The sequence below is a fragment of the Conger conger genome, chromosome 2, assembly GCF_963514075.1.
Source record: "Conger conger chromosome 2, fConCon1.1, whole genome shotgun sequence".
Classification (NCBI taxonomy): Eukaryota; Metazoa; Chordata; class Actinopteri; order Anguilliformes; family Congridae; genus Conger; species Conger conger.
The window spans coordinates 29,139,039-29,151,699 of NC_083761.1; positions in this window are offsets into that span (position 1 = coordinate 29,139,039).

Below are 12,661 nucleotides of genomic sequence, written 5' to 3' on the forward strand. Positions count from 1 at the left end.
CTCAAAAATGCAAAATACATTGAAAAAAAAGAGAATAATAATTATAGGGGGCGCTGTCTAGCCACGCCCCGATTGATATGTATATATTTCATATTGTACTCCAACAGTGAACATATTTGTAAAATATCAGCCAGATCGGACGATGTCAAAAAAAAAGTCATTTTTTTGCACGCAATATGTGTACTGTACGACTCGCCATTTCCATACCGTTTGAGATATCAAAAATCCCTTCACAGCTTATCGTCAAGACTATCCTAAGATCATGCGGACCACATTTCGTGTGAATGTGATGAATGCCCTAGCAGGAAGGCATACAAATATGATAAAGACCTCACTTCCTGTTGCCAGATGGTGGCGCTATAACATTGACCCGTTCTTGGGATATGGATGTGATTATACTCCAACAATAAACGTATTTCTAAAATATCAGCCAGATCAGACGATGTAAACCATGAAATTACGGCCACTTCCTGTTGGCATGGCGTGACATAAAAATTCTACGCCTCCCCAGGACCGTCCCGTTTGAGCTATCAAAAATATCCTGGCAATTTAGCATCATGAATATCCTGAGACCATTCTGACCACAGGTGGTGTGAATGTGATGAACCCCCTAGGAGGAGTACTTAAAAGTGCAGTACGTGTAAAACGCACAAAATCCAAAATGGCTGACTTCCTGTTTGTATATTTGATTAGATGCGAATGAGAAATGTGTTTGGACTGAGGAGTGCTATATGCGTACTAAATTTTGTGAAGGTAGCTCAAAGTGCCTTCCCACAATAGATGACAATGCGATAGGGGGCGCTGTGGAGTCCCTCAGCAACGCCCAGGTCTGAGCATCTGAGACAACCTGACAGCCACCACTTCTGATGTGTGTGCAAAATTCTGTGAGTTTTCATCCATGGCAAGCACCTCAAAAAAGCACAAAACATTGAAAAAAAAAGAATAATAATAATAAATATAGCTGCAAGCAGCAATGAACGGGCCCAAGCACCATGGGCGCAACCGCCTTGGTGGCATAGTTGTGCCAATGACATGTTTCACAATATGTACACACTTTGGAAATAATCACCTTCCTGGACAACGTATAGTGTGCACAGGAATTCCCCTTTGATCAATGAAGATGTTGCTGCTGCTATTGGAATGCATCAATGATATAAGCCTCACTTCCTATTGCCAGATGGTGGCGCTATAATATTGAGCCGTGTATGGTTCATGGATTTGATTACACTCCAATAATTAACATATTTGTACATTTTCAGCCAAATTGGAAGATGTCAAGTAAAATTTAAGCTACTTCCTGTTGCCAGATGGTGGCGCTATAATATTGAGCCGTGTATGGTTTATGGATTTGATTACACTCCAATAATTAACATATTTGTACATTTTCAGCCAAATTGGAAGATGTCAAGTAAAATTAAAGCCACTTCCTTTTGCCAGATGGTGGCGCTATGCCATTGAGCCTTTCTTGGTATATGGATGAGATTACACTCCAAAAATGAACATGTGTGAAGTTTCTGCCACATCAGACAATGTAGAATGAAACAAAAATTACTTCTTGCTTGCACATTGTAATAATATGCTCCAGTCCTGTATGGAGAGCAGAGATGAATTAATTTCAATAGATTTTACAGCGGGAGGCAGAATTTACGCTTGAGAAGTCATTCGGTTATAAATATGCACTCAAAATAAAACCATTGGCGTAAAGAAACTATTCAACTTTATTGTGGCCGCACCGGGGATGGAACCGCGGACCTTGCATGTCTTAATCCACTGTCTGAACCATTAAGCTCTACTGCCCTCTTATACACGTACCCCATCTATTGGCCAAAAGTTGTATGTTTCCTTTTATCTTGGTTAAATAATTTCTCTCCGAAGTGTCGGATAATATTGCATTAAACGTCTCGTTAGCCAGCATCATTCTTTTCCATTTCACCGGTAATTATGCTGCCTGAAACGCATTTGTTCAGCCAAATCTAAAGGAGATGCCAAGTCTCTGCCCTCAATCCGGTATTTTCATATTAAGTCAAAAATTCCTAGCGAAATTGTATGTTCTCTTAATTCGTGTTTAATGACAAGCAAAATAAACTAACATAGCTGGCGATTTAACTGAAAGTTTTCTATTCATGTAAACAAACGTAGCTGACCTGTTTTTTGACTCACACAGACAGTGGACAGGCTGGCTGCTGTTAGCCAATGCGCGTCATCTCGCAACGACCTGCATGCCATACCTTTGTTGAACATAACGGTCTCATGTTAACACAGAGTTCGACCACAGCCATCTCAAACGTTAACGTTTCTTTTTGACTTTTGACTTTTTTAAATATATGCTACTCTCCTGCCAATTAAAGACAGTCATTAAATGTCTTTAATATTTATTTCAGATATTCTATTCAAAAATGAAAATAGATGCAAAGAAACGTCGGGCTGGGTGTTGTCAATACATTTTGTCACGTAGGCTGCAGCTGTAAATCATACATCGTTATGCCTACTCGCTCGCTTGAAAAAAAAAAAAAAACATTTGGTTGAAAAATCACTTGAAGGAAGAAAAATATAAAAGTTCCACTTTCTGCCAATAAATGGAATCCCCGTATCAGAAATGGGGGGAAGTTACAGCGACGCAGTTAGTCTGTGAGTAGAATAGATTGTGTAGACAACTTCACTGTTTCCACAAAGGTGATGAGCTTTTTAACAGGACTTGGTCAGTGTAATGATATAAATGCTAGCATTCGATTATGGTCAACGGTACCGAAAATGCCCGTTGCACCAGCCATCATAACAAATGTCCCAATATAGGATCGATTTAAACCTCTATATATTTTTATTTCACGTTGACAGTGTAGGCTATTATGTGTATTCCGACGCGAATTACATTTAATTGGGTTACGGCATTCACTTCAACCGAATGAAGTCAAATAGAAACGGCTCGAATTCCTTAATAAGGATTCTTGATTTTCAAGCTAACTTTCCGAACAGCTGTTTTGTATTGAGTCCTTAAAATGCTACAACACGGTTTTTTTTAAACCAAATAACATTGAACGTCATTGCAAGATATATGCAATACCAACTTTTGCCAGTAGATGGCAGTCGCGTATTAGAAATGGGAGAGTCATTTGCGACTTGCGTTGAAGTTTTAAGACTGGATATAATGAGTCTCCAGCGAAAATAGCGAACTATTATTGCTTAATGGATGTGATGACACTCCAACAATGAACATATGTGAAAAGTGTTAGCCTCAAAATCAGGCAATGTAGAATTTAATACCTTTTTGAAATTATTTAATACATAATTGTATTAAAACATAAACTGTTTGGGTAACATTACAAGTTAATTTTAAGGCTGACCAGAGCCATACCATTCCAAGATATTAAAAATCAGTTCATAGTTGTGTGTCAGGGCTATAATATCATGCTGACCACATTTTGTGTGAATGTGATGAACCCCCTAGGAAGAGTATTTCAAAGTTTGGTACGTTAAAAAACACTTAAAAACACACAAAATCCAAAATAGCTCACTTCCTGTTGGGAAAAGTTAAGGGATGCAAATGAGAAATGTGTGTGTCTTGAGGAGACCCTTATGGCTACCAGACGTGGTGCATTTTACGTGAAAGTATATGTCCACAATATTAGAAAAAAGCCATAGGGGGCGCTGTGTAGCCACGCCCAGGTGAATGTGGATATGGATGTGATTGCACTCCAAAAGTGAATATATTTGTAAAATATCAGCCCGATCAGATGATGTAGAACGGAATTAAGCTCACTTCCTGTTTTTGGGCGTAACGTGTGTATTATACGCCTCGCCATTGCCAAACCGTTTGAGATATCAAAAATCCTTTCGTCATTTAGGGTCAGGACTATTCTAAGATCATGATGACTACATTTGGTGTGAATGTGATGAATACCCTAGCAGGAACGCATACAAACATGATAAAAACTTCACTTCCGTTGCCAGATGGTGGCGCTATAACATTGATTTCTTCTTGGTATTTGGATGTGATTACACTCTAACAGTGAACATATTTGTAAAATATCAGCCAGATCAGACAATGTAGACCATGAATTTATGGCTACTTCCTGTTGGCGCGGCGTGACATGAAAATTGTACGCCTCGCCATGACCATACCGTTTGAGATATCAAAAATATCCTTTGGAATTAGTATCATGACTATCCTCAGACCACTTTGACCCCATTTCGTGTGAATGCAATGAACCCCCTAAGAGGAGTACTTAAAAGTGTAGTACGTGTAAAACGCACAAAATTCAAAATGGCTGACTTCCTGTTCACATATTTGATTCAATGCGAATAAGAAATGTGTTTGTCCAGAGGAGGCCCACATGCATACCAAATTAGGTGAAGGTAGCTCAAAGTGCCTGTCCACAATAGAAGACAAAGCTTTAGGGGGCGCTGTGGAGTCCCTCGGCCACGCCCAGGTCTGAGCATCTGATACATCCTGACAGCCAACACTTCTCATGTGTGTGCAAAATTCCATGAGTTTCCATCCATGGCAAGCACCTCAAAAATGCAAAATACATTGAAAAAAAAGAGAATAATAATTATAGGGGGCGCTGTCTAGCCACGCCCCGATTGATATGTATATATTTAATATTGTACTCCAACAGTGAACATGTTTATAAAATATCAACCAGATCGGACGATGTCGAAAAAAAAATCATTTTTTTGCACGCAATATGTGTACTGTACGACTCGCCATTTCCATACCGTTTGAGATATCAAAAATCCCTTCACAGCTTATGGTCATGACTATCCTGAGATCATGCTGACCACATTTCGTGTGAATGTGATGAATGCCCTAGCAGGAAGGCATACAAATATGATAAAGACCTCACTTCCTGTTGCCAGATGGTGGCGCTATAACATTGACCCGTTCTTGGGATATGGATGTGATTATACTCCAACAATAAACATATTTCTAAAATATCAGCCAGATCAGAGAATGTAGACCATGAAATTACGGCCACTTCCTGTTGGCGCCGCGTGACATAAAAATTCTACGCCTCCCTAGGACCGTCCCGTTTCAGCTATCAAAAATATCCTGGCAATTTAGCATCATGAATATCCTGAGACCATTCTGACCACAGGTGGTGTGAATGTGATGAACCCCCTAGGAGGAGTACTTAAAAGTGCAGTACGTGGAAAACGCACAAAATCCAAAATGGCTGACTTCCTGTTTGTATATTTGATTAGATGCGAATTAGAAATGTTTTTGGTCCGAGGAGTGCTATATGCGTCCTAAATTTTGTGAAGGTAGCTCAAAGTGCCTGCCCACAATAGATGACAATGCGATAGGGGGCGCTGTGGAGTTCCTCAGCGACGCCCAGGTCTGAGCATCTGAGCGATCCTGACAGCCACCACTTCTGATGTGTGTGCAAAATTCCGTGAGTTTTCATCCATGGCAAGCACCTCAAAAATGCACAAAACATTGAAAAAAAAAGAATAATAATAATAAATATAGCTGCAAGCAGCAATGAACGGGCCCAAGCACCATGGGCGCAACCGCCTTGGTGGCATAGTTGTGCCAATGACATGTTTCACAATATGTACACACTTTGGAAATAATCACCTTCCTGGACAACGTATAGTGTGCACAGGAATTCCCCTTTGATCAATGAAGATGTTGCTGCTGCTATTGGAATGCATCAATGATATAAGCCTCACTTCCTATTGCCAGATGGTGGCGCTATAATATTGAGCCGTGTATGGTTTATGGATTTGATTACACTCCAATAATTAACATATTTGTACATTTTCAGCCAAATTGGAAGATGTCAAGTAAAATTAAAGCCACTTCCTTTTGCCAGATGGTGGCGCTATGCCATTGAGCCTTTCTTGGTATATGGATGAGATTACACTCCAAAAATGAACATGTGTGAAGTTTCTGCCACATCAGACAATGTAGAATGAAACAAAAATTACTTCTTGCTTGCACATTGTAATAATATGCTCCATTCCTGTATGGAGAGCAGAGATGAATTAATTTCAATAGATTTTACAGCGGGAGGCAGAATTTACGCTTGAGAAGTCATTCGGTTATAAATATGCACTCAAAATAAAACCATTGGCGTAAAGAAACTATTCAACTTTATTGTGGCCGCACCGGGGATGGAACCGCGGACCTTGCATGTCTTAATCCACTGTCTGAACCATTAAGCTCTACTGCCCTCTTATACACGTACGCCATCTATTGGCCAAAAGTTGTATGTTTCCTTTTATCTTGGTTAAATAATTTCTCTCCAAAGTGTCGGATAATATTGCATTAAACGTCGAGTTAGCCAGCATCATTCTTTTCCATTTCACCGGTAATTATGCTGCCTGAAACGCATTTGTTCAGCCAAATCTAAAGGAGATGCAAAGTCTCTGCCCTCAATCCGGTATTTTCATATTAAGTCAAAAATTCCTAGCGAAATTGTATGTTCTCTTAATTCGTGTTTAATGACAAGCAAAATAAACTAACATAGCTGGCGATTTAACTGAAAGTTTTCTATTCATGTAAACAAACGTAGCTGACCTGTTTTTTGACTCACACAGACAGTGGACAGGCTGGCTGCTGTTAGCCAATGCGCGTCATCTCGCAACGACCTGCACGCCATACCTTTGTTGAACATAACGGTCTCATGTTAACACAGAGTTCGACCAGAGCCATCTCAAACGTTAACGTTTCTTTTTGACTTTTTTAAATATATGCTACTCTCCTGCCAATTAAAGACAGTCATTAAATGTCTTTAATTTTTATTTCAGATATTCTATTCATATCATGAAAATAGATGCAAAGAAACGTCGGGCTGGGTGTTGTCAATAAATTTTGTCACGTAGGCTGCAGCTGTAAATCATACATCGTTATGCCTACTGGCTCGCTAGAAAAAAAAAAAAAACATATCGTTGAAAAATCAGTTGAAGTAAGAAAAATATAAAAGTTCCACTTTCTGCCAATAAATGGATTCCCCGTATCAGAAATGGGGGGAAGTTACCGCGACGCAGTTAGTCTGTGAGTAGAATAGATTGTGTAGACAACTTCACTGTTTCCACAAAGGAACCAAAAATGTGCTTTTTAACAGGACTTGGTCAGTGTAATGATACAAATGCTAGCATTCGATTATGGTCAACGGTACCGAAAATGCCCGTTGCACCAGCCATCATAACAAATGTTCCAATATAGGATCGATTTAAACCTCTATATATTTTTATTTCACGTTGACAGTGTAGGCTATTATGTGTATTCCGACGCGAATTACATTTAATTGGGTTACGGCATTCACTTCAATCGAATGAAGTCAAATAGAAACGGCTCGAATTCCTTAATAAGGCTTCTTGGTTTTCAAGCTAACTTTCCGAACAGCTGTTTTGTATTGAGTCCTTAAAATGCTACAACACGGTTTTTTTTAAACCAAATAACATTGAACGTCATTGCAAGATATATGCAATACCAACTTTTGCCAGTAGATGGCAGTCGCGTATTAGAAATGGGAGAGTCATTTGCGACTTGCGTTGAAGTTTTAAGACTGGATATAATGAGTCTCCAGCGAAAATAGTGAACTATTATTGCTTAATGGATGTGATGACACTCTAACAATGAACATATGTGAAAAGTTGTAGCCTCAAAATCAGGCAATGTAGAATTTAATACCTTTTTGAAATTATTTAATACATAATTGTATTAAAACATGAACTGTTTGGGCAGCATTACAAGTTAATTTTAAGGCTGACCATAGCCATACCATTCCAAGATATTAAAAATCAGTTCATAGTTGTGTGTCAGGGCTATAATATCATGCTGACCACATTTTGTGTGAATGTGATGAACCCCCTAGGAAGAATATTTCAAAGTTTGGTACGTGAAAAAACACTTAAAAACACACAAAATCCAAAATAGCTCACTTCCTGTTGGGAAAAGTTAAGGGATGCAAATGAGAAATGTGTGTGTCTTGAGGAGACCCTTATGCCTACAAGACGTGGTGCATTTACGAGAAAGTATATGTCCACAATATTAGAAAAAAGCCATAGGGGGCGCTGTGTAGCCACGCCCAGATGAATGTGGATATGGATGTGATTGCACTCCAAAAGTGAATATATTTGTAAAATATCAGCCCGATCAGATGATGTAGAACGGAATTAAGCCAACTTCCTGTTTTTGAGCGTAACGTGTGTATTATACGCCTCGCCATTGCCAAACCGTTTGAGATATCAAAAATCCTTTCGTCATTTAGGGTCAGGACTATTCTAAGATCATGATGACTACATTTGGTGTGAATGTGATAAATACCCTAGCAGGCGCGCATACAAACATGATAAAAACCTCACTTCCGTTGCCAGATGGTGGCGCTATAACATTGATTTCTTCTTGGTATATGGATGTGATTACACTCTAACAGTGAACATATTTGTAAAATATCAGCCAGATCAGACAATGTAGACCATGAATTTATGGCTACTTCCTGTTGGCGCGGCGTGACATGAAAATTGTACGCCTCGCCATGACCATACCGTTTGAGATATAAAAAATATCCTTTGGAATTAGTATCATGACTATCCTGAGACCGCTTTGACCACATTTCGTGTGAATGTAATGAACCCCCTAGGAGGAGTACTTAAAAGTGTAGTACGTGTAAAATGCACAAAATTCAAAATGGCTGACTTCCTATTCACATATTTGATTCGATGCGAATGACAAATGTGTTTTTCCAGAGGAGGCCCACATGCATACCAAATTAGGTGAAGGTTGCTCAAAGTGCCTGTCCACAATAGAAGACAAAGCAATAGGGGGCGCTGTGGAGTTCCTCGGCCATGTCCAGGTCTGAGCATCTGAGACATCCTGAGAGCCAAAACTTCGCATGTGTGTGCAAAATTCCGTGAGTTTTCATCCATGGCAAGCACCTCAAAAATGCAAAATACATTGAAAAAAAAGAGAATAATAATTATAGGGGGCGCTGTCTAGCCACGCCCCGATTGATATGTATATATTTCATATTGTACTCCAACAGTGAACATATTTGTAAAATATCAGCCAGATCGGACGATGTCGAAAAAAAAGTCATTTTTTTGCACGCAATATGTGTACTGTACGACTCGCCATTTCCATACCGTTTGAGATATCAAAAATCCCTTCACAGCTTATGGTCATAACTATCCTAAGATCATGCTGACCACATTTCGTGTGAATCTGATGAATGCCCTAGCAGGAAGGCATACAAATATGATAAAAACCTCACTTCCTGTTGCCAGATGGTGGCGCTATAACATTGACTCGTTCTTGGGATATGGATGTGATTATACTTCAACAATAAACTTATTTCTAAAATATCAGCCAGATCAGACAATGTAGACCATGAAATTATGGCCACTTCCTGTTGGCGCGGCGTGACATAAAAATTGTACTCCTCCCCATGACTGTCCCGTTTGAGCTATCAAAAATATCCTGGCAATTTAGCATCATGAATATCCGGAGACCATTCTGACCACAGGTGGTGTGAATGTGATGAACCCCCTAGGAGGAGTACTTAAAAGTGCAGTACGTGTAAAACGCACAAAATCCAAAATGGCTGACTTCCTGTTTGTATATTTGATTAGATGCAAATTAGAAATGTGTTTGGTCCGAGGAGTGCTATATGCGTACTAAATTTGGTGAAGGTAGCTCAAAGTGCCTGCCCACAATAGATGACAATGCGATAGGGGGCGCTGTGGAGTCCCTCGGCCACGCCCAGGTCTGAGCATCTAATCGATCCTGAAGGTCCTCATTTCTGATGTGTGTGCAAAATTCCCAGACTTTTTATGCATGGCAAGCACCTCAAAAAGGCCCATTTGCATATAGAAAAAAGAATAATAATAATAATAATAATAATAATAATAATAATAATCTTTACAATAACAATAGGGTCCTTCGCACCCTACGGTGCTTGGGCCCTAATAATAATAATCCTTCCAATAACAATAGGGTCCTTCGCACCCTACGGTGCTTGGGCCCTAATAATAATAATAATAATAATAATAATCCTTCCAATAACAATAGGGTCCTTCGCACCCTACGGTGCTTGGGCCCTAATAATAATAATAATAATAATAATAATAATAATAATAATAATCCTTCCAATAACAATAGGGTCCTTCGCACCCTACGGTGCTTGGGCCCTAATAATAATAATCCTTCCAATAACAATAGGGTCCTTCGCACCCTACGGTGCTTGGGCCCTAATAATAATAATCCTTCCAATAACAATAGGGTCCTTCGCACCCTACGGTGCTTGGGCCCTAATAATAATAATAAATATAGCTGCAAGCAGCAATGAACGGGCCCAAGCACCATGGGCGCAACCGCCTTGGTGGCATAGTTGTGCCAATGACATGTTTCACAATATGTACACACTTTGGAAATAATCACCTTCCTGGACAACGTATAGTGTGCACAGGAATTCCCCTTTGATCAATGAAGATGTTGCTGCTGCTATTGGAATGCATCAATGATATAAGCCTCACTTCCTATTGCCAGATGGTGGCGCTATAATATTGAGCCATGTATGGTTTTTGAATTTGATTACATTCCTGAAATAAACATATTTGTACGTTTTCAGCCACATCGGAAGATGTTGAGCGAAATTAAGGTTAATTCCTGTTTCCAGATGATGCTGCTATAACATTGAGTCATTTTTGGAATATGGATTTGATTAGACTCAAACACTGAGCATCTTTGTAAAGTTGCAGTCACATCAGACATTGAAGAATTTAAGTATGACCACTTCCTGTTTGTCTGGCATGATGGGTTTTTTATGTGCCTGACCATTGCTATATCATCCCAGTAAATCAAAAATCTGTTTTGTCAGGTATGGTTCATGGATTTGATTACACTCCAATAATGAACATATTTGTACATTTTCAGCCAAATTGGAAGATGTCAAGTAAAATTTAAGCCACTTCCTGTTGCCAGATGGTGGCGGTATAATATTGAGCCGTGTATGGTTTATGGATTTGATTACACTCCAATAATTAACATATTTGTACATTTTCAGCCAAATTGGAAGATGTCAAGTAAAATTAAAGCCACTTCCTGTTCCCAGATGGTGGTGCTATGCCATTGAGCCTTTCTTGGTATATGGATGAGATTACACTCCAAAAATGAACATGTGTGAAGTTTCTGCCACATCAGACAATGTAGAATGAAACAAAAATTACTTCTTGCTTGCACATTGTAATAATATGCTCCAGTCCTGTATTGAGAGCAGAGATGAATTAATTTCAATAGATTTTACAGCGGGAGGCACAATTTACGCTTGAGAAGTCATTCGGTTATAAATATGCACTCAAAATAAAACCATTGGCGAAAAGAAACTATTCTACTTTATTGTGGCCGCACCGGGGATGGAACTGCGGACCTTGCATGTCTTAATCCACTGTCTGAACCATTAAGCTATACTGCCCTCTTATACACGTACGCCATCTATTGGCCAAAAGTTGTATGTTTCCTTTTATCTTGGTTAAATAATTTCTCTCCTAAGTGTCGGATAATATTGCATTAAATGTCTAGTTAGCCAGCATCATTCTTTTCCATTTCACCGGTAATTATGCTGCCTGAAACGCATTTGTTCAGTCAAATCTAAAGGAGATGCCAAGTCTCTGCCCTCAATCCGGTATTTTCATATTAAGTCAAAAATTCCTAGCGAAATTGTATGTTCTCTTAATTCGTGTTTAATGACAAGAAAATAAACTAACATATCTGGCGATTTAACTGAAAGTTTTCTATTCATGTAAACAAACGTAGCTGACCAGTTTTTTTGACTCACACAGACAGTGGACAGGCTGGCTGCTGTTAGCCAATGCGCGTCATCTCGCAACGACCTGCATGCCATACCTTTGTTGAACATAACGGTCTCATGTTAACACAGAGTTCGACCAGAGCCATCTCAAACGTTAACGTTTCTTTTTGACTTTTGACTCTTTTAAATATATGCTACTCTCCTGCCAGTTAAAGACAGTCATTAAATGTCTTTAATATTTATTTCAGATATTCTACTCAAAAATGAAAATAGATGCAAAGAAACGTCGGGCTGGGTGTTGTCAATACATTTTGTCACGTAGGCTGCAGCTGTAAATCATACATCGTTATGCCTACTGGCTCGCTAGAAAAAAAACAAAAACCTATCGTTGAAAAATCACTTGAAGGAAGAAAAATATAAAAGTTCCACTTTCTGCCAATAAATGGAATCCCCGTATCAGAAATGGGGGGAAGTTACAGCGACGCAGTTAGTCTGTGAGTAGAATAGATTGTGTAGACAACTTCACTGTTTCCACAAAGGTGATGTGCTTTTTAACAGGACTTGGTCAGTGTAATGATATAAATGCTAGCATTCGATTATGGTCAACGGTACCGAAAATGCCCGTTGCACCAGCCATCATAACAAATGTCCCAATACAGGATCGATTTAAACCTCTATATATTTTTATTTCACGTTGACAGTGTAGGCTATTATGTGTATTCCGACGCGAATTACATTTAATTGGGTTACGGCATTCACTTCAATCGAATGAAGTCAAATAGAAACGGCTCGAATTCCTTAATAAGGCTTCTTGGTTTTCAAGCTAACTTTCCGAACAGCTGTTTTGTATTGAGTCCTTAACCAGCATCATTCTTTTCCATTTCACTGGTAATTATGCTGCCTGA